Here is a 23926-nt window from a genome sequence, read left to right on the forward strand (position 1 = left end):
TGTTTCGAAGGGGCACATGCAACCCCATGTTTATAGCAGCACTATTGACAATAGCCAAAGTATGGAAAGAGCCCAAACGTCCATCGATGGATGAATGGATAAAGAAGATGTGGTATACATATACAATGGAGTATTACTCGGCAATCAAAAAAAGAATGAAATCTTGCCATTTGCAACTACATGGATGGAACTAGAGGGTATTATGCCAAGAAAAATTAGTCAGAGAAAGACAATCATATGACTTCACTCATACGAGGAATTTAAGATACAAAATAGATGAACATAAGGGAAGGGAAGCAAAAATAATATAAAAACAAGGAGGGGGACAAAAAATAAGAGATTCTTAAATATAGAGAACAAACAGAGGGTTACTGGAGGAGTTTGGGAAGGGGGGTGGGCTAAACGGGTAAGGGGCATTAGGAAGACACTTGTTGGGATGAGCACCGGGTGTTATACATAGAGGATAAATCACTGGAATCTACTCCTGAAATCACTGTTGCACTATATGATAACTAACTAGGATGTAAATTAATAAATAAATTAATTAATATTTTTTTAAAAATCCCATGAATTCATCACCCAACTTCCATAATCATTAACTCATAGACAGCCTTGTTTCCTCTAAACTCTCTCCCCAACCTCAGATTATTTTGAAGCAAATGCTAAAAATCATAGCATTTCATCCATGTTCAAATTTCCTTCATCTTTTTTTTTTAACAGTTGTACATTTGTTCAAATTGGAATCTAAACAATCAACTATGAGGATCTCTTTTTAATGACATTTTTGATGACACCAACATAACAGGAGTTGTACTTTTAGTAAAATGCTTCCTTCATTCAGATGTTTATTCCACATCTATCTTGCGTCAAACACTGGTCTAGTCCCAAGACACAACCACGAACAAGACTCAAAGGAACTTGTGGCTTAGTTCCTGCCTGCACAATAGGACCACTCAAGGCAGCTTTAATAAACAATAATAGTTCCATCAATGGGCAAATGGATAAATAAAACATGGTATTACATACAATGGGGGCGTTATTAGGCAATAAAACCGAATCAAGTACTGATTCATGCTGTAACAGAGATGAACTTTGAATACAATATGTTTGCTGATAGAAGCTACACACAAGACCACAGAGTATGATTCCAATTACATGAAATGTCCTGGATAGGCGAATCCATACAGACATAAAGTAGGTTAGTGGTTTCAGGGTGAAAGAAGAGACTGCAGATGGGGCGGATTTCCTTGGGGGGTGACGAAATGTTTTAAAATTAATTATGGTGATAGTTACACACCTGTGAATATACTAAAAAATCATTGATTTGTATACTTTAAGTGGGTGAATTGTATAAAATATGAATATCTCCATAAAGCTGTTATTTAAAAATAAGTAACTAGATAAAGTATGTTACACACGATGGAATACTACCCAGCTATAATACAGAATGAGAATAGTCCTTTAAAACAAAATAATTCCAGTGACCAACCCTCCTTACCCCCAGCCACCTGATCCAGAAGCTTAGGGAGTGGGGCCTGGGTAGGGAAAATTTTTTAAAAGATCCCTAAGGGATTCTAATGTAAGTCAAACAAGAGTCAGCGGTTTCAAGGAAGATTCAGTCAAGTGATCAACAGTTACAAAACGGTATGATAATGGCTCTCTATAAAATGGGTAGGCAGAGTGGCAAGAGTGTTCTCCAACTTTAACTTGGAGGTGGGAGAGGAAGACTTCTTGCAAGTGACATCCATGCTGAAATGTGATGGACGAGTGGGAATTAACCAGGTGAATATGGGTGAGAAAGAAGAGATTACAAAGAAGACGGAAGTTTGTGCAAAACGGGGAGGCCAGAGCACATTATGCATAGCCCTGGGGATACAGGCAGGGTGCTGCATTTAGTTCAATGTGACTGGAAACCACAGAGCAAAGTGATGAATGATGAACTGTGAGCCAGAGGTGATTCACAAAGGTTCTGGTAAATCAGGTTACAAATGTGAAATGCTCATTTATCAATAAAAAATTGACCAAAATATAGTTCAAATTCCATAAGTTTTAATTCATTTTTAATAACACCACCATATATATGAAAAAATAGTGCATATAAAAGGCATTTATTCTACAATGCTTATTTGTGAATGGGTCTGAGATCTCCTTACAATATCTCCAAGGTGAAAACAATCAGAATAGGTACTTCCCCAGGGATTTAAATAACTAGGATTTCTTTTACTTCATCATAAGTTGATGAAGGCATTACAATATTGTGGATCAAAAAGTAGGAAACAAAATGCCACATTCCAATTACATTTTTCACAGAATATTCTAACAGAATATAACCAAATACAATCCTTTCATATTCTCTTTTTAATTGAGCACCTGCTGTGGACAGGATACCACACTTAGTGATCTGAGGAACAGAAATATGAGGAAAGTGTACTAGCTGTGCTTTTAAGGCATTTACAATCTAGTAAGGGAAGCAATACATTTGAATAAATAACTAGGCCAGGAGGCAGAGGGGTGGGGGGATTGCTTGGGTGGGCGGAGGTAGGAAAGGAACAAAATACTAAAGGAAAGAAGCCAACATATTCAGTGGTCAGAAACTAAACTGAGGGCTCATTTTTTTTTTCAAATGCTGTGAGAGATTAAGTTCAAAGACATTATTGTGGCAGAAGTGGCTTATGAGTTCAGCCTTTAAAGAGTTGGTTTTTCACAGCTAGAGACAATGAAAGAGCTTTCTAGGCAACGAGAGTGTATGGGCCAAGGCAAAATGCTCAGTTGCTGAATAAAGTGCTCAGTTGCTGCCGGTGCACAGAGTTGGGGAATGAAGGGGGAAGGCGGGCCCTGAGCCCAGGCTGCAGAATCCTGACTATAGGCTGGGGACTCTACACTTAAATGGGAAGAGAAAGGACTTGGCGTTTCAGGCTCAGATCCACCTGTATTAGCTGTGAAGCAGCCTCATCTGGAGCACAACTTTTCCAACCCTGACCCGGAATTATAATAACAGTGCCTGCTCTGGTGTTGCTCTGAGGATTAAAGGTAGTAACTCAGATATGGCACGCATGACAATAGGGCACAAGACGTTTGGCAACTACTGCTGCTGTTATTAATGTTATTACTATTAACTATAGATGCCACTCAGGAAGTTTTAGCAACATAAGGACAGCACTTAAAGCATTGACCTGAATGTGATATGAAGGAGACACTGTAGGAGGAAAATCTGCCTGTAAGTAATGGTAGGACAGTGCAACAGTCCCTAAGACCCCGAACTGAGATGGTGCAGGGGCAATGGGAATGGATCCGTGTGAAAGATGCTGAGGAAGAGAGGGACGAGAGTTGGGGTGAGCTTAAACGTGGCCTGAACAGTAGTGACTGGAAAGTCAAGAGGGAATTTTCCAGAAGAAAGGGGTTAAAAAGCAGATGAGTAAGATGTAGACAGAAAAATTCACAGAGAACTAGACAGCTCTCAATTATGCCTGGAAGGCTCTATCTTCCTGTGCACCGCCCCCCCCCCATCATTTCTGTGACATTCTGGGTTAGAGGGTTCCCCAACCCTCGCTGGAGTACTCCTAAAATGGAATTAACCATTAAGAAAATATAGTACTGCCAAGAGGCACATTATAAAACTGGATTATCCAGACTCTCATGCAGGGAAAAATGTTATATTACCCCCTAAAATGGGAATGGAAGAAGAAAAACAAATGATCGCAAATTCCTTTCCACCCTATTTTGCCATTCGCCCTTTAGGCATGGTAACCTTAAAACTCTTATCTAACGTCTCCTTGCCCTCAGTTTTATTACAAGAGTACAGAGCTGAAATGTAGTTATTTTACTAAAAGGTTGCTGCAGAAGCTTTTAGAATTAGTAGTGATTTCTGACTCCTCTGTTCTACATATGGGAACAGAGGAACTAGCTGTCTTTCCAGCACTTTCCTTAAGAAGCATAAAGCATTGGGGCGCCTGGGTGGCGCAGTCGGTTAAGCGCCCGACTTCAGCCAGGTCACGATCTCGCGGTCCGTGAGTTCGAGCCCCGCGTCAGGCTCTGGGCTGATGGCTCAGAGCCTGGAGCCTCTTTCCGATTCTGTGTCTCCCTCTCTCTCTGCCCCTCCCCCGTTCATGCTCTGTCTCTCTCTGTCCCAAAAAAAATAAATAAACGTTGAAAATAAAATTTTTAAAAATAAAAAATAAAAAAAGAAGCATAAAGCATTACTGCGTTCAAAGTTCATTTGCCACAGTGAATAAAACCCATCAGATTTCTCTTTAGATTTAAGGGAAAGGTTCAATTTAGATTTAGGTGGAAGAAAAATTTCCTTCCCTTTTATATTATTAAAAGTCCCCCATCTACCAAGCCCACAAAACCATAAACTCAACCACAAAAATCAATGGCAGTAAGAGTCTCAACAATTCAGAAAATAGTACAACTAGACACTTGATATCGTCAGTGATAACTTTATAGCCCAACCTCACATGGTTTTAATATATTGTATCATTGGACCCTATCATAAGTTAACAACTAATTAAACAGTGGGAACAGGAGAGATTTCTATGTAGTAGAACGATCTAAAGATTTAGAGTCAGAAAAACCATTGACAAAACCGAGCTCAGCAATTTACTATTGACCCTGGGCACGTTCCTGAACCTAGGCTGCGGTTTTTTGATCTGAAAAACGGAGACAACCTCACAACATTGCCTGTAAGATGGTAAAAATTAAATGAGATAATACAACCTACTGCAGCCTGGTAGTATCTGTCCTACAACATAACTATTAGCTATTATTGAAACTGTTACCTCAATGATAAAGCAACAAATATTCTTTTGGCTAAGCAATACAGTTTTGTCACAAATAAAGTTAAACAGAGGCACCTGGGTGGCTCAGTCCGTTGAGCGTCTGACTCCGGATCAGGTCATGATCTCACGGTTTGTGGGGGTTCAAGCCCAGCATCGGGTTCTGTGCTGACAGCTCAGACCCTGGAGCCTGCTTCAGATTCTGTGTCTCCCTCTCTCTCTGTCCCTTCCCCACTCTCACTTTGTCTCACTCTGTCTCTCAAAAATAAATAAATGTAAAAAAAAATTAATAAAAAAATTTAAAAAAACAAATAAAGCTAAACATCTATTGGTTTTAATGGTGAAAAATACATTTTAATTTCTTGGAAGTGGTCCAGCACAACAGAAAATGGAATGGAATTCTAGTTCTGCCAGGATAATCCTGGGGAAATTGGTTAACCTGCTAGAGCCTAACGTCCCATCTGCTTAGAAATACCTAATAATAACATTACAGTAATGTTTAATGAGGTAATCAATATGTTTCCAGCACATATCCAGTTCTTAGTAGGTACTCAAACAATAGTAGTTACTGGTATTTGTTAATTTTCTGAATAGAAAAAAAAAAAAAAGGATAAAAAGCATGAAAATCAAAACCAGCTATGTAATCACCATTTTTCATATTTTACAGAGAAGTTTTTATTCGTTTATTCCATAAATTTTTCTTGCAGGCACTGTTGTTGACTTTGGGGATGCAGTGATGAACATGACAAAGTCTTCGCTTTCCTGGAACTTCCATTCTGGTTGGGGAAGCCAGACAGTAAACAGCCCAAGGCGATCGTTTCAGAGCCATGAGGAACACCAAACTGGGAAGGGGGTGGGTGCTAGCAAGCTGGGGGGGGAGGGGGGGGTGGCGAGGGGTTATCGTCATTTAGCTAGGTGCATTTCTGCCCAGGCCTGCGTGAGTGGTCTCCTTTGGCCAGAAGGGGGAACTTCATCTTGTATGATGCTTAGGGGTAGAGTGTGGTTATCAGAAGTCAGACCTACATTTTTTCCTGTCTGTGTGAGGATCTCTTTTGCAGCTGCAGCTTAAAATATTTCTAAACGACTCAACCCAGTTCTCAAAATCTGAGGCTCAGTGCAACATCAGCGGGGGAGGGGGAGGCGGTGGAGGCTTCAGATGCACTTCAGCGCAGACCCCTTCAAATGCACAAACTTTACAGACCCCTCGGCTAAGGGGTTCCGACTGAGCCTGTTAGTTTGTGAAACGGGGGAGGAAGAATACAAGTGTGCAGAAGGTGGCTGGCAAGTTCATTAACCCGGTTAAGAAGTATCTGAACGATCTACCATTATGCCCTCCGATGACTCTAGAGGCTGCAAACGCTTCCCAGGACGCTGGAAGGCCCGAAGGGGTGGATGCCCTCAGCCGGGAAAACCGGGAGTGGGGCGGGCCGAGCCAGGGGACCCAGGCGAGCCGGGCGCTGCAAGGCCAGCGTCGCCCGCGTCCCCCCAGCGCGCCCCATCCCGCGGATGTGGTAAGGCCGCGCGCTCGGCCCACTTAAACAGGTTTCCTGTGCCTCTCGCCCCGGCGCCGCGCCTCTCGGCTGCCCAGGACAGCCTCTCTGTGCCGAGCCCTCCGGCGCCCGGACCCAGGCCCCGGCGCTCCGAGCCTTCTCGCCGTCGATCCTGGCCAAACCGTCCCTCCCAGGACGGAGCTCCAGGGTGGGCAGCACCCCGGCCCTACCTCCCCGGAGGCTGGCGCCGGCCCCGACAGCAATCTCTCCTGCTCGGGGCTGCCCCACCAGCCAGGAGCGACAGGAGGCAGACTCTGGTCCTACCGAGACTGTTGGCGCCCCTCAAACCGGGGTCCTTGCGAGCCAGCACCGCCTCTGGCCCTCACCACCCCAGAACCCTTCTGGCGAGCGTCCCGGCGTTTACCTGCACGCTCCGCCGTCGGGGACTCCGCCTAGTTCTCCGGTGCCCGTCTCCCGGCTTCGCCCGCAGACCCGGGAGGAGGCAAAGCCGGCTTCTCCAGTCCCCCTGCAACGCGCAGCTGACAGTTCCCGTGCCAGCAGCAATAGACAGCGGCGGGGACGGCCACTAGCGGATGGACAGCGGGGCCGGAGTTCGCGCCGCGTACTGGCCGCGGTGCGCTGGGGTCCCCGGCGATGCCAGGATTGCCGGCGCTGCGGACGCGCAGCCGGTTCCCAGTACTTTGCCCAGAACTTCTCCGCGCCGCCAGAAGATTAGCGGGAGGAGCACAGCCAGGGGCGGGACGAGGTGGAGGAGCCTGCGGGGCGGAGCCACACAGAGGAGGGCCGCGGGAGGCGTGGCAAAGTGACCACACTCCCACCAATCGGGTGTCGACCCGAGGAAGGAGGTGGGGCGATGGTCTCGTAAAAAGCGAGCGGTTTCCGTGACGCAGTCGGGGCAGTTGGGACCCCTGGTTTTCCGCAGGTGGGAAGGGCGGAAGGAGGGGAGAGCTGCCGCAGCGTCAAAGAGGGGCTACTGGCAGCTCAGCGCGCAACCTGCGTGCTGTAGGAGCTCAATAAATGTTGGTCGAGTGGCATTTCCAGGACAGGGAAGAAGGGAGAAGAGAGGGCGGTGTGGGAGGGGCTTAAGGAGAATGTTCCTGGGGATACACGTGCGAACAGGCAAAGAGGACTCCATCTCTTGAGGGAGTCAGAGGCAAAGGGATTGAGAACGGAGAAAAAACGTGGTGAAGGGAGGCTTGCAGGCATTGGACGACGAAGAGCAGAGAATCGGTGTGGGACTCCGCCCAAGACGGTGACCCTAACATCCAGAGGCAGTGGCGCAGATTGGTGCCGGGGCCCCAAGAGAAGACCCGAGGGGAGTGTAGTTGTTCTGTTTTATGCTGTTCCTGTGCAAAGGGGAAGGAAGAGAGAGCATCATCGTTACAATTAAAATGCCAGAGCCCTTTGGTAGACAAGGAAGTCCACCCGGCTTAACTGCCCAGTCGCTCCTCGGCCTCCTTTGATCCTAGCGTGAATGCAGCAACTGCTCACCTGGGGTCAGTTTGGAGCCTGCAAGATGTGCGAGTGCCGCAGGTGGCGGGGTGGAAAAGGAATGACCAGTTACGGGGTGCCTGACTATGTGCGCCTGAAGCAGATGTGGCCTTGCTTCAGGGATAGCGGCACACCAGGTTCCTGCTCTCGAGGAGCTTACGTCTTGGTGGGGAGACATACCATAAACCAAGAACATGTACAAATATAAACAAACGGGAAAGTACTGATGAACTATGAACACTGACGCAATTGCTAAGCAGAGTTTTCCTAAAGTGTTGATGTAGGAGACAGGGAGTTGTGAAATGCCCTGAGGGCCTCTTGGAGGAGGTGGCTTTTTTTTTTTTTTTTTCGGGTAAGAGGTGCCACACCCCAGTCTCCGGGAAGAGCGTTCCAGGCAAAGGAAATGGAAAATGTAAGCTGTTTAACTTCCCTGAAGACCCATGTAACTAACCTACCTGACCCAGCTGAACAAGGAGTGTGGCTCGCTAGGCTCCGTGCTTGGCACAGACTACAGGCTCCAAAATGTTAAATTCCAGCGCCACACATGACCTGTGGCGCTCGACGTATTTCCCAGTCTCCCAACTACCCCAAACTGAGATGTTTAAGTCTCTTGCCGGAGCCACACTATTCAGATGTCATTCGTAGCTCTCGGTTTTTCCGCTCTCTGGAACCGTCCCCGTCACGGAATGTCTGGGACTGTCAGTTTTCGATGTGGCAGGCGGCGAGCGAGGTTGGGAGGCCGGACACGCGGCAGAACGAACTGACTGTGCTGCTGCCCTCGTCGGACACACGGAGAACCTTAGCGGAGATCTCAAATCTTAGTGACTCGGGAATTCTTAAGTCACCCCCCTCCCCCACCGGCACCCGAGGAACGCCAGGTGGATGAACTTGTCTGGCAGGTACCCGGGCCATTCATTCCGAATTCAAGGAGGCACCAGGCCCACGCCCCTCCCGGAATGTCTGAGAAGCCCAGACTTTGTTTTCCCAGTCCTGCCTCCATTTTTCGGTGATTCCTCTCCGACAGAGAAGCTCGCTCTTTCCTCCTCCTCCAAGCTCTTTTTCTTTTTTCTTTTTTCTTTTTTTTTTTTTTTTCTTTTTTCATTTCCTCTCTCCACCTCCCACTCTTCGCCCTGTTTCATTAGCATTGTTTTTTTCCCTGCGGGAGAGAAGCCTTAAATCCTAAAGGAAGTGATTTGCATAGGGCGTCATTGTTGAAACTAGCTCACTGTTCTTGGCTTTCTCTTCCAAATTCTTCCAAATTCACCAAGTGTGTCTATTTGTTTTTTTCTATCCGTACTTGAGGCAGTTAATTGGACAGGATGAGAGAATTATTCATATTCATATTGTCCCCTGCCTCCAAGAAAAAAAGGAATAGTACTGTGCCTTTTCATGGTTTCATTTCCTCTTCTCCTAAACAAACTTCCAGGCTTACCAGCTCCTAAAACACAAAAGGAAAAAAAAAAAAAAAATTGAAGTTGAATACCATGCAGAGCTAATTATTCTTGAAAAAGCTCATTAATGTCCTAAATTAGCTTTCTCCTCAGAGTTTAATTTTAAAGCAAGGACCTGACGGTCTACTCTGGTAGAGATCAATGGTGCCATAGTAAGAGCTTCTAAAGACCTTCTCCTTTGGACTGTTGAACAAATACTTGTTATCTTTGGAGACATACCCACCACGGTGGGAATTTTGCAGAGCTGGCTGAATGTTCTAAGCTTCTGAAATTCATAATAGGTAAGCAGACATGTCTTGAGCATACATATTTTGATGGTAAAGGAAGCTGGTGATAATAGAGGCTCATGGTGGGGAACCGAATCAAGACCGAATCAAGACTACCTGGGTTCCTGTCCTGCATGGCCACTTCCTGACTCTGAGAGCACCTTTCTTCATTTTCTCATTTTCTTCCTGTGAAATAAAGGCATTGGACTAGATCAGGGGTGGCATATTTTGGCTTGTTTGCTGCCACTCCTGTCCATGCCTCAAGCCAGACATCACTATGGAGTCAAGGCTGTCTTTCCCACTGAGTCCAAAAAGGGCCTCAGAATCATTCTCAACACTGTGCTTTCAGAAGCTACGACTGATAGATCAGTGTCAGCATGTAGGTGATGCAGATTTATCATGCTGGGGTCGTATGATCTTTAAGTTTTTTAAGATTAAGATCTTAAATCATTATAAGATGAGAGCTTCGATCTTCTAGAATGATGACTCTACGAGACCAATGTGATGAGAAGGAATGATAGACCATCACCTCATCAATCCCTTTTATGAGGGAGAGGAAGAGTTTCAGCATCTTGACTAAAATCATACAGCCCGTGAGTGGTTAGAGGTTGGGTCCCTACCCTCTTAAAGTGTCTGTCCTCTTTTTACTACTGTCCCCGTCAATGGGAGGTGGAAGAAACACTAGTCTGAAGCAGTATGGCAACCCTCCCCATCCTGTACCCATTTTTTCTTCTCCTTCACTTTAATCTGGAGTATGAATCAAAGTATTTAGTGGAATAGTTACAACACATTCTAAGCATTCTTTCAAAAGTGTTAGTCCTCATGACTAAGGCACAAGAATTCACCAATTCCTCCATTAACTATAGATTGACAGCTTCCTTTGTAAAAGGATCCATTCTTAGCAGGCACTTTAAGAGATCCAAAGATGAATCAGTGGGTGACCTGCCCTCCATGTTTTTATAGTGTTGTCTATCGGACAGATCAGAAATGGATAGATATAGCTCTGATACAGGCTGAAAAATAGAAAATGTCCTGAGAGAGGTACCAAAAATATGTTTAGAGAAGGAAGAAATTATTTTGGGAATTGGGAGCAAAGAGTCACTTCCTGCATGTCTTTGTTGACATTTTTAACTTTTTGACCAAAAATTCTTGTGTATTACAGCCGAGTTATCCCCTGTAGAGGAAGTTGCGATGTTGTTAGGCTTCCTGGTTTAGACACAGTTTCTGCTTAGTTTAAGTGGATCCTATCAGTGCAGCTGAAAGGCACAGTTCCTTCTGACTCTCATAGCATTTGTCATCAGATGTTTAAAATTTCTGGGATGTTCTAGAGGAAGACTGCTCCTCTTTAATGACAACAGTCTAGCTTCCTCCCAAGCATCTGACAGAACCAGTTTTTCAACACCTGATACCTTGGGAGCATAGGCTACTTGTAAAAAGGAACATAAAAAGAGTGAAGGGACATCAACGTCATATACATTAAGCCGTGGAACAGTATTTCCTTCAGGACTGAATTACCTCGGAAGTCAGGCTGAGCGTTCCATTATCCATTAGGTATTATCTTCATAGCACACAGACATCCAACAGTAAGTATTCTTTTTTGGTAAATACTAAGTATAATAACAGCCCACACGTATTAAGCATTTATGTGGCAGCCATTGCCGCAGTTAAGCTGCTGAGATGACTGTCACTCCTGCCACCGCCAGGAGGCCGCCTGTCAAACCAGAAAGGCTCGGCAGAACTGTTGGAACCACACCCCTCCCGCTACAAGCCACACCAGCAAACCCCGTGCCTCGAATCCTGCTTCTCCTTTGTTACCTCATTTCCCAGTTCATGCCTTGCATAAAGGTAGCTGGTTGGTACACTCCAAATCCCAGTCACAAAAGTAGCTGCAAGGAAGGCTGGGAAATGGGATTTTTGGCTTTCCGGCCTCTGCAGTAAGGCACGTCAGGAGGAAGTTGGGTAAGACTTGGAATGAACCAAACCACGGCATCCACCGTGTCTTTTCCTTCAAAACTCCAAGAGTGTTGGCAGAAAAAAGATTTACATGTTATACCTTCTTTGATGTGTTTCAGTTGTTACAGAGTAACCCAGAAGGCCTACTCCATTACCAATCCCCCTAAATATCCATCTCTGTCTCCACCAGCAACACCACTGTTGTCCAAACCACCATCATTTCTTGCCTATATTTCATTGGGTGCGCATCTTACATTCCCCTCTGGGTTATAAACCCTTTTTTTTTTTTATTCTTCCAGGATGTATTCCCTTCTCATAGCACAGTGTTCCTCCCACAAAAGATGTGTTACAATTGTTTATTGAACAATCGTATAGACCTATTTTCCTCAAAACTATAATCTAAATTCACTTAGCAAGGTAGTAAAATTATATTCCTTTTGTCTGCTAGAACACTTTGGCTTCAACAGAAAGTTCTCTTTTTTCAAGAGAAAACCAATTCAAAATCACTTAAACAAGAAGGAGATGTTTTACCTCCCATAACAGGAAGTCTGTACACATAGTGACTTCAGTGTCTGTTTATTCAGTAGCTCAAACATGTCAGCAATAGACCCAGGTTCTTTCTGTCTCTCTGCTCTGCCAGGTTCGCCCTGAGGGCTTCTTCCTCAGGCTGGATGTGAAGCAGATGCAGCTGTTACCAACATCATGTTCAGAGGCAGAAAGAAGATCCCTTCCTTGAGTCACATTCTATAAGAAGCCTCTGCTACAAGTCCCCCAGCCAGGTGATCTTCATGTTTCATTGGCCAGAGGGGCACACGCCCATTCACACTTACAGCAGTCACTGGCCAAGTGTCAGCCATGATTGATTTAGACCACAGGCTCATACCAGAACAATGAAACAAAACAAAAAACTGGAGTTCAATTAGCAAATGTTGTAGAATGTGTTACATTTCACCAATATCCTCTTTCACTAAGACAGAATTATGATCCCCTTCCTCCCACCCACAACCCCATCCCTACCACCCACTGAAGAAGGCTCAGTCTTGGCCACATGACCCACTTCAGCCAATAAAATGACAGTAGAAGCTTTAAGAGCCAGTCCTTGCTTTGCTATGCAAACGTCCCCTTACCATAGGCACCAGCACTATTCCAGTGAGGGCCTCCATCTGCCTGGCAAGATAAAGTGGCAGGAGTCGGACCCAACTGGACTGAAATGCTCTCTCAGCACAAATGAGAAATAAACTTTTGTTGTTACATCATTGAAATTTTGGAATTGTTACTGTAGCATATCTTAACCCCTTCCTACTGTGATAGCAGGAAAAAGTGGGAGCTAGACATTGAAATGCAACCCAGAGGTTGCTGTGTTTCCTTTCATTCCTAATAGAAAGTATCACCTGTACGAACATAGAAGTGACATGACACAAAGCAGTCCCTTGGGCACAGCAGCTGCCTTAGTTGTGCTTTCCCAACTCTCCAGTCACCAGTCACAGCATCACCGCCCTTCCCTTCACCGGAGTTCACGGCACTTGTTCTGAATTTTCCCTTCTCTTGCCAGTCTCTTCCCATTTGCTGTCAATTTGTCATAAAGGTGACTCACAGGCACATTGCTGCTTCTAAGCCCAGCCACCTGTCAAGGATAACTCCGCAATTCCTGCACAAATATCCATTCTGGTCTTCCTGCTTACACTCAAATCCACTGGGCTCAGAAATGTTGGCACGCTCTTCTTCATTTACAGTTTTCTCCCCACACACAATTCTACTTCTCAAGAAATAGCCCTCAAAGGCACTTGGGTGGCTCAACCAGTTGAGCATCCAACTCTTGATTTCAGCTCAGGTCATGGTCCCAGGGTCATGGGATCGAGCTCTATGCCGGGCTCTGTGCTGAACATGGAACCTGCTTAAGATTCTGTCTCTCTGCCTCCCCGCCTCCGCGCCCTCCCCCACAACCCCCCCCAGGTCCTGGCCCCCCACCTCGTGCTTGCTGGCTCTCTCTCTCTCTCTCTCTCTCTCTCACACACACACACACACACACACACAAAAGATTCTCTCTCCTTCTGCCCCTCTCCCCCACTCACACACTCACTCTCTGTCTCTAAAATAATGATAATAATAAAGACATTCTGTTGCAGGTCTCTGTAAAGCCATGTTTATTTCCCATACCTAATACTAAGTTTTGATGGAAATGCATCAGTGTGGTATCATAATCATCCCTGCCTTTTTACCCAGAAAATACTGACCATAGTTTCACTGTTAAACTTTCACTTATGATTCAGAGTCTCTATTTCTTACATGGATTGTTGAAGTGATACAATGATGGCCTCGAGAATTACTGGGATATATAAGGTTATCCACCCTGATGCACACTGATTCCTGGTGCTTTTTGAGTTCTTATATATTAAAAAAATAATAATAAAACAATAATAAGAATTTGTTGAACTCTGACCATGTTCCAGGCACTATTCTAAATGGTTAATTCTCATTTAATCGTAAGAGTCCCAAAAGATAGGTACTATTCTCACCACCATTGTAGAGAGTGGCAAGTCAGGGAACACATGAATGTTTCTAGCAGCATTATTCATAACAGTCAAAAAGTAAAGACGACCCAAACATCTTTACACTGATGAATAGACAAGCAAAATTTGGAATATCTATCCAATGGAATATTATTTAACCATGAAATAGAGTGGAGTACTGATATGTCTAACGTGGTTCAAATTTGAGGAAAACTTATGCTGAGGGAATGGAGCCTTTTACAAAAGACCACCAAAAGAATTGTAAAATTCCATTGATATGGAATACCCAGAATACATAAATCCATAGAAATCCATGGAATGCAGATTTGTGGTTGTCAGGGACTAGGGGGAGGGGAGAATGGGGAGTAACTGTTTAATGAGTATGAGGTATGACTTCGGAGTGATAGGAATGTTTTACTAGTAGATAGGGGTAGTAGTTGCACAACACTGTGAATATTCTAAATGCCACTGAACTGCTCACCTTAAAATGGTTAGTTTTATGTTATGTGAATTTCACCTCAATAAAGTAATTTTTAAAAAGTCAGGGGACAGGGAAAGAGTCAACGTTTAAAAAATGCTGCCTAGAGAAACAAGTCATAAAATAAGGAGTGTTACTTTCCCAAGGAAGGCTTTGATGTCTATTGAGAGCAGTTTTAGAGGTTAAAGACAGATATATATATATATATAGATATATACATATAGATATATATAGATATATATATATATATAATAAATGTACTCTAGGCCATGAGGGAAGCATACAGGGACTGTACAGTGACATTTGTTTTTAATTTTTAAGTTTTTTCTGGGTTTCAGAAAGCTGGGATTACTAGATAATCAATCCTTCAAAACACACTTCTCTCTTCTGGCTACATTTATTCTACATACATTTCAATTGTACACAGTTTGAAGGCCAAGAATGGTTTCTCTACCTCTACTGCTCCCTGCTTCCTCAGACCATGCTATGTATACCAAAGGCTATCAGCAATGCATGTCTGTTTATTGTAGCTGGATCTGCCCTCCTGGCTAACACAGCTGCAGTCACCTCTCTGCCCATTCCTTAGTCAAAACAAATGAGTCACACAAAAGCCAGAAGCATTCTGGAGTTGTCATTCCCAAAGTTGGACAGCAGAAAATTGCCCTCGATGCCTGGGGCTGCCAGGTTCTGGGCCATGTGGGCTCCACCATAGATGAGGGGAAATGGGTGAATCATGGACTGTTCATTAGCATATCTGACCCCAGACCATTTGGTTCCTGAATCTGTCCTGAGCACCCTGAGAATGATCCAACTGGTAAAAAAGTGCACTGAGAAATTCCAGGGTGTGGCACAGAGTTCCAGCTTCTGAAACACCTAGTCTGGATGAGAGACTCACTTCAAAGAAATCTCTGAGAAGCACATAATAGAAGTCCAACCTTCAGCCAATAACTCCCTGAGGACAGTCAACCTCAGCTTCCTGTATACTCCTTGTTCATTATTCATTTTTGTTTCCCTTTCTTAAAGAGCTTTCGGTCATTCTCTAAAATGTCACGCCTCTGAAGTTTTGTTCTCTTCAAGCTTTGGGTAACGTTTGTATATATTTCTACAGTATCTATCACTTTAGTAAAAACAAAGCTTGGCCTGGGGCGCCTGGGTGGCGCAGTCGGTTAAGCGTCCGACTTTAGCCAGGTCACGATCTCGCGGTCCGGGAGTTCGAGCCCCGCGTCAGGCTCTGGGCTGATGGCTTGGAGCCTGGAGCCTGTTTCCGATTCTGTGTCTCCCTCTCACTCTGCTCCTCCCCCGTTCATGCTCTGTCTCTGTCCCAAAAATAAATAAACGTTGAAAAAAAAATAAAATAAAAAAAAAAAAAAAAAACAAAGCTTGGCCTAAATCTATGAAAAAAATTGAATTTTCCAAATGAGTTATGACCTGAGATCGGGTGCCACTTAACGGTTAAGGAGAAAACAAAACTGGCTTAATTAATGTCAGCTGGCCAGTCCCTGGTTTCCAGCACCCTCGTGGTTTTCTTAGTGTGTTTTCCACGAAAGGTAAAAATAGTCTCCCATTTGTTTGATTGACTTTTCCTGCTTGTAACCCAGAAAATTATTTTTTGTAGAGTAGACTATATTCTATAGTTACCTCAATGGGAGTACTATCACTTGAATGATGTAAAAGTTCCAATGAGGTCAAGCAACCAGTTTTGTAAGCATTTGGCTTAAAGAGTCTTTTATTTCTGCTAACAACTGCTTCTCTGTGTCAAGGAGCCCCGAGACCACCTCCACGTTGGAGGATTCGTTATGAGGATGCACAGGACCCAGCACCCAGCCATACTCATGGCTATGACTTATTCCAGCAAAAGGATGCAAAGCAAAGCCAGCAAAAAGAAAAGGCACATGGGGTGAAGTCTGGAGGAAACCAGCCACAAGGCACAACTAAGAATCCTCGCCCCATAGAGTCACACGGGACAAGACATGCTTAATTTCTCCAGCAATGAGTGTTGTGACAAGCCAGTGAAGGGCCACCAACAAGGAAAGCTAAGTGTCAGGGTTTTTACTGGGGGCTGGTCCCATAGGTACCCCCTGCCTAGCATATGCCACAACTCCAGACGCCCAGAAGGAGAGAAGGTATTGAGCATAAGCCGCATGGTTTGTACCAATACTTCAGGCACGGTGAACCACTCTGCAGTTAGGGAATTGTGGGAACTTTCCCCACATCTAAGTTCCCGATGCCGGCCAACAGTCAACCTCGCAAGCGAGCCTTTCACAGGATAGTAGTGTGAGGCCTGTCATTAACTCTTTTCCGCACATCTTCTCTACACTTGAAGCGTGTCTTACCTACCCACAAACTTCCTTAAGATCATGAACTTTCTTTGCTTCTCAAGAGTGGGCGGAGCAGGTGCATTTTCAAGGACCTCTTTTCTGTCTTGGCTGTGTGTTCACGGCAGGACCCACACAACTGCTTTCAGCGAAATGAAGCAACGTTTTCCTGGGAAATGTGTAAAGTTAGACTGTGGGAGGTAGTGTGGAAGCCCTTCTAGGGCTGTTCACAGAACAGCCAAGACATGTCAGTGAGGCCTTGGCCACATGAGAAAATAATGAGTCCGCGTATTCACTATCATTTTTTTAAAGGGCCTTACTCTTCAGTGGCATATATAATCTTCATGTCCATCTTGTCTGTTCTCTTGTCTGCCATCAGTGTCATTGGTCATCATGGAGATACAAACCAAGTAGTCATTGTTTCTAAGCACCTGCCCTTATTTAAAATTTTTTTTTTCAACGTTTTTATTTATTTTTGGGACAGAGAGAGACAGAGCATGAACGGGGGAGGGGCAGAGAGAGAGGGAGACACAGAATCGGAAACAGGCTCCAGGCTCCGAGCCATCAGCCCAGAGCCTGACGCGGGGCTCGAACTCACGGACCGCGAGATCGTGACCTGGCTGAAGTCGGACGCTTAACCGACTGCGCCACCCAGGCGCCCCAGCACCTGCCCTTATTTTAATAATGAGCAAGAAAATAAGGCCATCGTTGCCTTCGCTAATGGAAGGGAAGTCACATTTTCAAATAATGTTCATAATAGAGAAACGAAGGCCTCATAATGTCAGCCAACATGCCAGGGATATCCCACAGTGTCATGGTAGGGACATAGTAGCCGAGTCTGTGCAGCAGCTGGTTTAGGAAGAGGATGATCACCAGCAATCCTATGGAGCCTTTCCTTCAAAGTAGTTGCGGGTTTGATTTATTTTCCCAAGTATGATGATGGATTTGTGTTGCTCAAGCTGTAGGTTGGGAGTGGCAAGAATAGAATGTTCTTCATTCTGCAGTGAAAAATCGGTATCTTGGCTTTTCGCAGTGCCTTTAATTTGCAACTGAGTGGACCATTGCTATGGATTGAATCATGTCCCCCAAAATTCGTGTGTTTAAGTCCTAACCCCCAGTACCTCAGACTGTGGCCTTGTTTGGAGATAGGATCTTTACCAAGGTAAATTGAGGTAATTGTGATTGGTCCTGGTTCAGTACTACCAGTGTTCTCGTAAAAAGGGGAAATCCAAACACAGATACACACACAGGGAGAACACAATGTGGAAAGCGAGGCAGAGATTGGGATGTCATGTCTACAAGCCAAGGAATGGCAGAGATTGCCAGCAAACCACCAAAAGGTGGAGAAAGACGTGAAGCAGGTTCTTCTTCACCAGTCCCAGCAGGACCAATCCTACTGACAAATTGCTCTCAGACTTCCGGTCTGCAGAACCACGAGAGGATACATTTCTGTTGTTCAAGCCACTGTGTTTGTGGTCCTTTGTTACACCAGCTCTAGCAAACTAAGAGGATGAGTCATTCAATTCAACAAAAGTCAACAGAGCCCAGAAAGGGCAGAGAAGACAATTAGGTGCCATGGGGGTGAAAACACGCTGTGGCATGCTGCAGGGGGAGGGGGAGAGACAGACAGACACCCAGGCGGACACACTGCGGGCTGCCGGGCACCCCTGCAAACTCCCAGCTTTGTTTTGTCTGTTTTTCAGGAGGATCCCTTTCTCCCCAAAAAGTATCTATAAATAGTTTATACTGTTAGGTTTAACTAAATAATAAAAAACAAAAAACAAAAAACAAAAAACAAAAAAAACTTAGTAATTATCAAGATTGCTTGGGGCGCCTGGGTGGCTCAGTCGGTTAAGCGTCTGACTTCAGCTCAGGACACGATCTCGCGGTCCATGAGTTCAAGCCCCACGTCGGGCTCTGGGCTGATGGCTCAGAGCCTGGAGCCTGCTTCCGATTCTGTGTCTCCCTCTCACTCTGCCCTTCCCCTGTTCATGCTCTGTCTCTCTCTGTCTCAAAAATAAATAAACCTTAAAAAAAAATTTAAAAAAAAAAGATTGCTTAAGGTTCTAATCCATTAATAATATTGATGACCACAAACCCTTCTTGAGGCTTTACACCTATGTAACATCTCATTTAATCTCACACAAACTCTGCAAGATGGCTCTCAATTTATCCTCATTTCTCAGACTAGGAAACTGGGGTTCAGAAGCTTCACCACTTATCCCAGGTTACACATTTCTCATGTGACAGAACCCAGTATGGCTCCAACACACTCAACTTTGGACAGTGTTTCAACGCATTTGGTCAGTGGCCCGCCACATCAGGATCATTCTAGCCACTTGAGAGGATAAAGAGTTTGGGACCCAAACCCAGAATTATTGAATTACTTAATCCCTGCTCCTGAGAAATCTTTGTTTGTTTGTTAACACAAAGTCTCCTGGTGCCTCTGATTGACAGGCACTGGGTTTTGTTTTTTTTTTTTTTTAAGATTAAGAAAAATAATAGTCTCAACACCCAACGTGGAGCTCAAACCCACAACCCCAAGATCAAGAGTCCCATGCTCCACCGACTGAGCCAGCCAGGAGCCCCTTGACCGGCACTAGTAATGCAGGAAATGAACTCTGCTACCTTTGGAGAACTTTCCTGCACTTATCCCTTTAGAATCAACTGAGTAGCTTTTAAAACTCCCAACCTCCCCTGTCCACCTGAAGCAGAGCCCCCAGCAGTGGTCTAGGGAATGATCTCTAAACATGCCCCAGGTGATTTGAATGAACAACCTCTACTGAGAACTGCTAGTGGGGCATCCATGCTTTTAATTCAAAATGTTGGACTCCACCTTAAAAACCAAAAGGCAAATCTAAACAACCAAACAAACTTTGTGTTTTTTAAATTTTTTTAAATATATTTTTTTTAACGTTTATTTATTTTTGAGACAGAGAGAGACAGAGCATGAACAGGGGAGGGGCAGAGAGAGACGGAGACACAGAATCTGAAACAGGCTCCAGGCTCTGAGCTGTCAGCACAGAGCCCGACACGGGGCTTGAACTCACAGACCGTGAGATCATGACCTGAGCTGAAGTCGGACACTTAACTGACCGAGCCACCCAGGCGCCCCCAATTTTTTTTTAATGTTTATTTATTTTTGAGAGACAGAGTGTGAGCGGGGGAGGGGCATAGAGAGAGAGGGAGACACAGAATCCGAAGCAGGCTCCAGGCTCTGAGCTGTCAGCACAGAGCCCCACGCGGGGCTCGAACGCTCAAACTCGTGAGTCACAAGATCATGACCTGAGCCGAAGTCAGATGCTTTACCAACTGAGCCACACAGGCGCCCCCTCCCCCCCCCAAACAAACTTTTAACAGCTAAAGGTTTAAGCCATCTGAAGGTAAAAAGACGATTCTGATGGAGAAAAGAAGACCATGAAATCAGTGGCCACCTGAGAAGGGAGTAGACTGAAGTCAAAGGCGGAACACTAATAGATAAAAGGCCAAAGAGCAAAAGGGGGAATTTAGGACAAGATGTTCTGACTTCACAATTAGCCTTAAATTGACTTCCGGAAATGCTGCTTCAATATCCAAAATGCATAGGACAACTTCTACAGCAGAGAATTATCTGGTCCAAAATTATTTGGTCAGTAGTACTGAGGTTGAGAAACCCTGGTTTAAACACTATCATGGCCTTGAGCTTAACCCCGCTGAACCTCACTCCAACTTCCCCTATGAAAACTCGGGCAAATAAAACCTATGGCACAGGAGTAATACCTAAAACTCTTAAGAAGAGCTTACTATGGGCCAGACACAGGAAAACAAGACATAGAAGCTGACGTTCAGAGAGGTTGGTGACCAGCTCCTGTTGCACGGCTGGCCTCCTCCCTGAGCTCTAATCACAATGTTGTATGTCCATTGACAACAATTTGTTCATCTGGAAAAGCTGAGGTGTCAAAACAAAACAAAACAAAAAGTTGTAGCCAGAAGCCAAGAATGGAACAGAACTGATGTCCGAGTATCTCCAGAGCATGGTGATGCATTGCAATCAGTGAATAATAGTCTTGCTGAATGTAAATGGACAAACAATCTAACGTCACTTTTTCAGGAACAAAAAACCCTGACTCTAGCTTTTCAGAATCTTAGGGTATTTAAAATTTCCAACACTATGCCCTTTACTGCTGCCAACCCAACAGCTAAAGTGCTTTAGCTAGAAGCTTCTTGCTCAAATGGGTTTCTTTAACAGACAATGATGGCTCCATAAACATAAGTAATAAAGGTCTTGTCTTTTCCTTTTGTGGATATATATTTCCATTGCTTTTCTGTCTTCAAACCTGCAACATTTATTTTTTATCCTGAGAAAGATTTTGTGAACATAGCTTACAAAATTCTAATGTAGATATTAGATATGCCTCTAACTCTGGACATATTACCCAATTTTCCTGGGTTTAGAAGTCCAGATTTAAAGAAAATACATTCTCAGTTGTAAGTAATAATAACAGCCAATTATTGCATGTATATCATATCCCACGTGCTTGACATGTACTATTATTCCCATTTTACAGTTGAGGAAACTGAGACTGTTTCCTGACAATGACTTGCCCCATGTCACAGGAAATGACAAACTCAGCATTTAAAACTGGGGCTCTCTGAATCTGAAACCTGACATCATGCTGGACACCCCAGCAATGACAAGTATGATGCAAGCACAGTGACCTACCATGACAGCCTCAAAGAAGAAATGGAAATTCCAAAAGTAGGATTAGTCATATGTCTTTAGGATGGGATTTTGTCTACTTTGCAAAAGGCAAAGGGTGGTTAGTAGGAGAAGTAGGGAATTTGGAGTCGAACTAGACTTAAATCCCACTTAATGAAGTGACATAATCTCATAGTGATATAGTTTTCCTTTGTAACTTTACCAAAATTATAATTTTATATTTATTTGTGTAATTATATGGAATTTCTCCCCTACATGCTCCAAGAAATTTGAAGGCCTGGGTTTTTTGGATTTGTTTTCAAAGTTTATTTATTTATCCTGAGAGAGAGAGAGTATGCAGGAGGGGCAGAAAGAAAAACAGAGAGAGGGGCGCCTGGGTGGCGCAGTCGGTTGAGCGTCCGACTTCAGCCAGGTCACAATCTCGCGGTCCGGGAGTTCGAGCCCCGCGTCAGGCTCTGGGCTGATGGCTCAGAGCCTGGAGCCTGTTTCCGATTCTGTGTCTCCCTCTCTCTCTGCCCCTCCCCCGTTCATGCTCTGTCTCTCTCTGTCCCAAAAATAAATAAAAACGTTGAAAAAAAAAAAAATTTTAAGAAAAACAGAGAGAGAATCCCAAGCAGGCTCTGCATCACCAGTGGGAAGCCTGATTCAAGACTCGAACCCACAAACCGTGAGATCATGACTTGAGCCAAAATCAAGAGTCAGACGCTTAACCGACTGAGCCACCCAGGTGCCCCTGAAGGCCAGGGTTTTTTAACTTCTTTATTCCCTGAACCTAGTATAGAGCCTGGCACATAGTAAGTGCTCAATAAACATTTGTTAGGTAGGAATGAAGAGAGGGAGAGAGGGAGGGGAAAAGGTCACTGTTTGATTTTGAGTAAGTCCCTTAATTCTTCTCCCCTCAGTAACCTTTATAATGGAAGTGTTTACAAATGCCCAAATTACCTCCTTGGGTTGATGCTGGACAATGTGATGAGTCTGTTTTCCACATAGTCCAGTCTCTGAATAGTGTTGGTTTCAAAGGAATGTAGTTCATCCACAAAATATTAATTAAGAAGCATTTCCAATCCTTGTACCCACCTCATGAAAAGCCTTCAAGTTGCCCTAAAGCACTTCAGGGCACATACTATAATTCACAGCACATCCTATACTTTTCAAGCTCCTCTGGGATCTCTGATACACTACATCACAAAACTTTCTGGAGCCTCAGACTCACGCGTATGCTTGCAGACCTCAGTCCTTTGCCACACAGGCCTCTCTACAAGGTTGCCTCAGGACATGGCAGCTGGCTTTCCCCAGGGTGAGTGAGTGATCTAAGAGAGTGAGAGACAGTGTGTTCAAGACAGAAACCAATTCCTGTTTATAACCTAATCTTGGAAGTGACATCGCATCACATCTGTCCTATTCTGTTCATTAGGAGAGAATCAATAAGTCCAGCCACACTCAGGAAGAAGGGATGACACAGGGACATGAATGCTAGTAGGCAGGGATTTTCGGGGGCCACCAGAGACTGCCTACCTTATTCCTTTAAGTTATAACACAGTATTCCAAAGTTTGGACAGACTATAATTTCTTAACTATTAGCCATGATTTCTTGTTTATTTTCTTGAATTTTCTTCTCACATCCTGCTTTTTGTTTGATTGGTTCTACTTTTTTCTCCAGTGTTTTGGAACTTATACATGGTATTCGTGTTGACTAATTGATATTTTTGTCAGGATCTGTATCTTACTACCTACCTAATCCTGAGAATAAGACAAGGCTCTTAGGATGCTTTTACTCCCCATCTACTTCTTTATTTTCTTAAAGTCATTTACACTCTTAGGTCCAGATGTGTGCTGTCCCATATGGTCACCCTAGACACATGGGGCTATTGAGCACTTAAAATGTGGCTTGTCTGAATTGAGATGCACTTTGAGTATAAAATACACACTGGATTTCGAAGACTTAGTATGAAAAAAAAAAGTAAAATACGCCGTGAATAATTTTTATACTGATTATATTTTTGATTATATTTCTGACTCTGGTGTGCAGTCAGGGTTGAGAATCACTACTGGCTTTAAAATACACAACAGTGGAAGAGGAAGAGGAAATGAGAACCTCTTATCAATAGCAAACATACCTACATTATCTGAAAATCAGAACAAACTAGTGAATGCACACATACACACACACCCTTTTAAAGCAGACTTTACAAAAACACAACACAATAGATTCACAGATATGTGGGTTGGTTGGCCAGAGTTTTGTGCTTAGAAACAGAAGATATGAGGAGTCTGCAATGGCTTTTTAAAATGATTTAATATTAAATTCTAAACCATAGCAAAGATTAGCTAGCCTAAGCCTGGCCCCTACTGACTCTAACAATCACAAGACTTTGTGACTTTGACCACAAGATTTCAAACCCTGTAGGAAAAAAAAATGTTCTTGATGGTGTCTCCTCCTCTCTGTCCATTCAATGGATGCTGCTGGAAGACTGAGG

At 44.1% G+C, this 23926-nt stretch overlaps 1 protein-coding gene across 5 annotated transcripts in view; it reads right to left on the reverse strand.

The window, feature by feature from the left end:
- Positions 1-6994, reverse strand: part of OSBPL3 (oxysterol binding protein like 3) — a 175394-nt gene extending 168400 nt beyond the window's left edge. For all 5 annotated transcript variants that reach the window (XM_030308116.2, XM_030308114.1, XM_030308115.2 and 2 more), the window contains exon 1: positions 6690-6994. The gene's annotated coding sequence lies outside the window, so the exon portion shown is untranslated. The remainder of the gene's footprint in view (positions 1-6689) is intronic.
- Positions 6995-23926: the final 16932 nt, after the last annotated feature.

This window comes from Lynx canadensis, chromosome A2 (assembly GCF_007474595.2).
Source record: "Lynx canadensis isolate LIC74 chromosome A2, mLynCan4.pri.v2, whole genome shotgun sequence".
Taxonomy (NCBI): Eukaryota; Metazoa; Chordata; class Mammalia; order Carnivora; family Felidae; genus Lynx; species Lynx canadensis.